The 6,023-nt window shown below is 36.3% G+C and overlaps 1 pseudogene across 1 annotated transcript in view; it reads right to left on the reverse strand.

Annotated features, from left to right (window-relative positions):
• Nucleotides 1-6,023, reverse strand: part of LOC116091766 — a 12,196-nt pseudogene that overhangs the window by 5,324 nt on the left and 849 nt on the right. The gene's annotated exons all lie outside the window — the stretch shown is intronic.

The following is a 6,023-nucleotide window of genomic DNA, read 5'->3' on the forward strand; positions in this document are numbered from 1 at the left end:
TAGTATTGTTTATTTCATGTTTTTACACTATACTATGGTCTTCAGAACAGCTTATATATTTCAAAAGTGTTTATATAACCAAGGGAGACATAGACAATTAATTTGGGAGGTGGCCTGTAGGAAAGAGGAAAGAGAACAACAAAGAGTGAGACTCGATGCTTTGCTTGACATTTGTAGCTCTTGTATCAAGTTTGAGGAAGAGGACTTTACAAGTTACTCTTTCTCTGAGATGAATGAACAAATTATTACAGCCAATGAACCAGATTCTTACCCACACCTAATGTCTGTGCCACCCTCCAAGCAGAACCATTGTTCATTGAAACAGTTGGTGAATGACTTTATGGATAGACCATCTTAAGACACACACCATTTCTTAAATGAATGTAACCTGTTCTCTGTGGCCTGAGAATAAAGTCACTCACTTAAGTCAAATAGTTTTGACCACAGCAGGAAGTCTATATCCAAAAATCATGTCTACAATTCATTCCTTGGAGCAGCAAAACTGTCAATTCTCAGCTTAGCTATAATGGAGGTAAAATCCTTTGGTGATGTGAGGGTCATTGAAGTACAGCCTTATTACAATGAAATCCAATGTCTAAAAATTGTTCTTATTTTGGGCTTGTACCACAGTAAGAGCCAAGATTTTAAACTCTACTAAATACAGAACAAACAAACAAACAAAAAGACTTTATATATTTATGTTCATTTAAGAAAATATTAGTAGTGATGTATTATTTTGAAGTATACAGTTAATATGTTTGGAGTTATTTAAAATTTATATTGAGAAAAACATATGTATTTTCAGTATTGCTGTAGACAAGCATCTACATAACACTGTTAAACTTATTGTTGTTTTATATCAAACAACTTTTATAATACTCATTTTTATTGTTATAATATTTTATAAATTTTAAGGAATATGACAAAAAATATATTGTAGTGAAGGGGGTCTCTGGGAGGAGCTGGGGTACAAAATGGAAGCAAGAATGTGATTTAATTCTATTTACTTAAAATATGTTTTTAAATGTTAACAAATTCAGATAAATTGAAATCATGTTACTTTTCTTATCATAATGCAATAAAAGTTTTAAAAAAAAAAAAGAAAATATTTTCCATGTTAGAAATTGGAAAACTCTGTAGAAAAGAACATATGTTAGACCCCATACATCTTTTTTAACTGTAACCATAAAAATAATTATATGTTCAATAATAATTACAAATTTATATAAACTCTTTAAGAAAGATCAGAATAGCCGGGCAGTGCTGGTACATGCCTTTAATCCCAGAACTTGGGAGGCAGAAGCAGGCTGATTTCTGAGTTTGAGGCCAGCCTGGTCTACAGAGTGAGTTCCAGGACAGCCAGAGCTACACAGAGAAACCCTGTCTTGAAAAAATAAATAAATAAATAAATAAATAAATACATAAATAAATAAATAAATAAATATTAGAATAAAAGAGACTTAGATAAAGAAAAGGACTGAAATATGGAATGCCACATTTGAGGCAAGAGAACCAAAGTGAGAGGAGTCTTTCTTTATATCAGAGTAAAGAAGCTTCAAAAGAATCTAATCTGGAGCCCACAACAAAAGCAGAAAAGGTAATTCCAGATAAAAAAAATTCTACAAAGGCTAGAGAAATTGGAATGGCATCTCATAGAGATAAAATATATTGAGTTAAGAGTACAGATTATGTTTGATGCTACCTTAGAACAATGTCACACAATAGATTATAGGTTTTATTTTATAGAGTTTGGATAAATATGATATGTAAATATGTTGATACACTATACAACTGATACATTTCAAAAGTTCAAGATCTGTAAGGGCTGATTCTGAGACTGCACATGTATTAGAGATAATAGCTATCTTGAAAAGACCTTTGCAGATTGAAACTGATGATGCTTAAATTTGTGTGTAATTTCTTCTTTTTTTTTAATTAGATATTTTCTTTATTTCCATCTCAAATGTTATCCCCTATCCTGGTTTCCCCTCCTAAAACCTCCTATCCTCTCGCTCCTTCTACTGCTCACCAACCCACTCACTCCATTTCCTGGCCCTGTCATTCCCCTACAGTGGGGCATCCAGCCTTCACAGGACCACGGACCTCCCCTCCCATTGATGGCCAACTAGGATATCCTCTGCTACATATGAAGCTGGAGCCATGAGTCCCATCATGTGTACTCTTTGGTTGATGGTTTAGTCCCTGGAAGCTCTGAGGGTACTGGTTAGTTCATATTATTGTTCCTTCTATGGGGCTGCAAACCCTTCAGCTCCTTGTATCTTGTCTCTAGCTCCTCCATTGTGGACCCTGTGCTCAGTCCAATGGTTGGCTGAGAACATCCACCTCTATATTTGTCAGGCACTGGTAGAGCCTCTTGGGAGACAGCTAAAACAGGCTTCTATGACGAAGCATTTGTTCGCATACACAATGTGTCTGGGTTTGGTGACTGTATATGGGATGGATCTCGAGGTGGGGCAGTTTCTAGATGGCCTTTTCTCTGCTCCACACTTTGTCTTTTTATCTCCTCCAGTGTGTATTCTGTTCCCCCTTCTAAGAAGGATGAAAGTATCCACACTTTGCTCTTCTTTCTTCTTGAGCTTCATGTGGTCTGTGAATTGTATCTTGCATATTCTGAGTTTCTGGACTAATATCCACTTCTCAGATAGTGCATACCATGTGTGCTCATTTGCGACTGGGTTACCTCACTCAGGATGATACTTTCTAGTTCCATCTATTTGCCTAAGAATTTCACTAATTCATTGTTTTTAATAGCTGAGTAGTACTCCATTGTGTAAATGTGCCACGTTTTCTATATCCATTCCTCTGTTGAGGGACACCTGGATTCTTTCCAGCTTCTAGCTATTATAAATAAGGCTGCTATGAACATAGTGTCCTTATTACATGTTGGAACATCTTCTGGGTATATACTCAGGAGTGGTATTGTTGGGTCCTCAGGTCCAGTTTCCTATGTCCAGTTTCCTGAGGAACTGCCAAACTGATTTCCAGAGTGGTTATACCAGCTTTCAATCCCAACAATGGAGGAGTGTTGCTCTTTCTGCACATTCTCACCAGCATCTGCGGTCACCTGAGTTTTTCATCTTAGACATTCTGACTGGTGTGAGGTGGAATCTTAGGGTTGTTTTGATTTGCATTTCCCTGATGACTAAGGACGTTGAACATTTTTAATAGAGTTATTTGATTCTTTTGGAGTCTAACTTCTTGAGTTCTTTGTATATATTGGATATTAGCCCTCTATCAGATGTAGGGCCAGTAAAGACCTTTTCCCAATTTGTTGGTTGCTGTTTTATCCTATTGACAGTGTCCTTTGCCTTACAGAAGCTTTGCCATTTTATGAAATCCCATTTGTCAATTCTTGATCTTAGAGCATAAGCTATTGGTGTTCTGTTCATTAAATTTCCTCCTGTGCCCATGAGCTCGAGGCTTTTCCCCACTTTCTTTTCTATTAGTTTCAGTGTATCTGGTTTTATGTGGAGTTCCTTGATTTACTTGGACTTGAGCTTTGTTCAAGGAAATAAAAATGGATGGATTCACATTCCTCTATATGCTAACCACCAGTTGAACCTGCACCATTTCTTGAAAATGCTTTTTTCCACTGGATGGTTTTAGCTCCTTTGTCAAAGATCAAGTGACCATAAGTATGTGGGTTCATTTTTGGGTCTTCAACCCTATTCAATTGACCTACCTGCCTGTCACTGTACCAATACCAGGCAGTTTTTATCACAATTAATCTGTAGTACAGCTTAAAGTCAGGGATGGTGACTCCACCAGAGGTTCTTTTATTGTTGAAAATAGTTTTCACTATCCTAGCTTTTTTGTTATTCCAGGTGAATTTGCAAATTGTTCTTTCTAACTCTGTGAAGAATTGAGTTGGAATTTTGATGTGGACTGCATTGAATCTGTAGATTGGTTTTGGTAAGATGGCAATTTTTACTATATTAATCCTGCCAATACTTGAGCATGAGAGAAATTGTCATCTTCTGAGATCTTCAATTTCTTTCTTCAGAGACATTAAGTTCTTGTCATATGGATATTTCACTTGCTAAGTTAGAGTCACACCAAGGTATTTTATATTATTTGTGACTATTATGAATGGTGTTGTTTCCCTAATTTCTTTCTCAGCCTGATTATCCTTTATGTAGAGGAAGGCCACTGATTTTCTTGAGTTAATTTTATATCCAGCTATTTGCTGAAGTTGTTTATCAAATTTAGGAGCTCTCTGGTGGAACTTTTGGGGTCATTTAAGTATCGTATATCATCAGCAAATAGTGATAATTTTACTTCTTCCTTTCCAATTCGTATCCCTTTGATCTCCTTTTGTTGTCTAATTGCTCTGGCTAGGATTTGCAGTACTATATTGCATAGGTAGGGAGAAAGTGGTCAGCCTTGTCTAGTCCCTGATTTTAGTGGGATTGTTTCAAGTTTCTCTCCATTTAGTGTGATGTTGGCTACTGGTTTGCTGTATATTGCTTTTACTATGTTTATGTATGGGCCTTGAATTCCTGATCTTTCCAAGACATTGATCATGAAGGGGTGTTAGATTTTGTCAAAAGCTTTCTCAGCATTTAATAAGATTATATGTTTTTTTTCTTTGGGTTTGTTTATATAGTGGTTTACGTTGATGGATTTCCATATATAGAACCATCCCTGCATCCCTGGGATGAAGCCTACTTGATCATGATGGATGATCGTTTTGTTGTGTTCTTGAATTTAGTTTATGAGAATTTTATCGACTATTTTTGTATCGATATTCTTAAGGGAAATTGGTCTGAAGTTCTCTTTCTTTGTTAGATCTCTGTGGAGTTTAAGTGTCAAAGTAATTGTGGTTTCGTAGAACGAATTGGGTAGACTGCCTTCTGTTTCTAGTTTGTTAAATAGTTTGAGGAGTATTGGCATTAGGTCTTCTTTGAAGGTCTGATAAAACTCTGTACTAAACCCATCTGATCCTGAGCTATTTTTGGTTGGGAGACTATTAATGACTGTTTCTATTTCTTTAGGGTATATGAGACTGTTTAGATCATTTATCTTATCCTGATTTAACTTTGGTACCTGATATCTGTCTAGAAAATTGTGCATTTCATCCAGACTTTCCAGTTTTGTTGAGTATAGGCTTTTGTAGTAGGATCTCAGGATTTTTTGGATTTCCTCAGTTTCTGTTGTTACGTCTCCCTTTTCATTTCTGACTTTATTAGTTTGGATACTGTCTCTTGCCCTCTAGTTAGTCTGGCTAAGGATTTATTTATCTTGCTGATTTTCTCAAAGAACCAGCTCCTTCAATCAGTCTGGCAGTTCCTCAGAAAAATAGAAATAGTTTTACCTGAGAACCCAGCTATATTGCTCATGGGCATATATCTAAAAGATTCTCCAACATATAGCAAGGATACATGCTCCACTATTTTCATAGAAGCCTTATTTATAATAGCCAGAAGCAGGAAACAACTCAGATGTCCCTCAACAGAGGAATGGATACAGAAAATGTGGTACATCTACACAATGAAGTACTACTCAGCTATTAAAAACAATGAATTTATGAAATCCTTAGGGAAATGGATGGATCTGGAGAATATCATCCTGAGTGATGTAACACAATCAAAAAAGAACATACATGGTATGCACTCTCTGATAAGTGGATATTAGCCTAGAAGCTCCTGGGAGAACAGGTCTTTCCTCAGGGGACCCATACACATGTGGATCAGCCTTAGCTCACAGGGAACAGATGGCAGACCACTTGTGTGTCATCTCAAATACAACAATTTCGTAGACATTATGGCATAAAGCCTATTTCAGATATAGTTTACAATCCTATAGGTCAAGCAATTATGGAGAGATCTAACAGTACTTTAAAGAAAATGCTTATAGAACAAAAGGGAAAGATGGACTCTCCCAAAGATACTTTTTTAAAAAAAAAAAATCAGAAAGTACATTTAATTAACTGATGAGAGAGAGAGAGAGACAGAGAGACAGAGAGAGAGAGAGAGAGAGAGAGAGAGAGAGAGAGAGAGAGA

The sequence above is a fragment of the Mastomys coucha genome, unplaced genomic scaffold, assembly GCF_008632895.1.
Source record: "Mastomys coucha isolate ucsf_1 unplaced genomic scaffold, UCSF_Mcou_1 pScaffold15, whole genome shotgun sequence".
Taxonomy (NCBI): domain Eukaryota; kingdom Metazoa; phylum Chordata; class Mammalia; order Rodentia; family Muridae; genus Mastomys; species Mastomys coucha.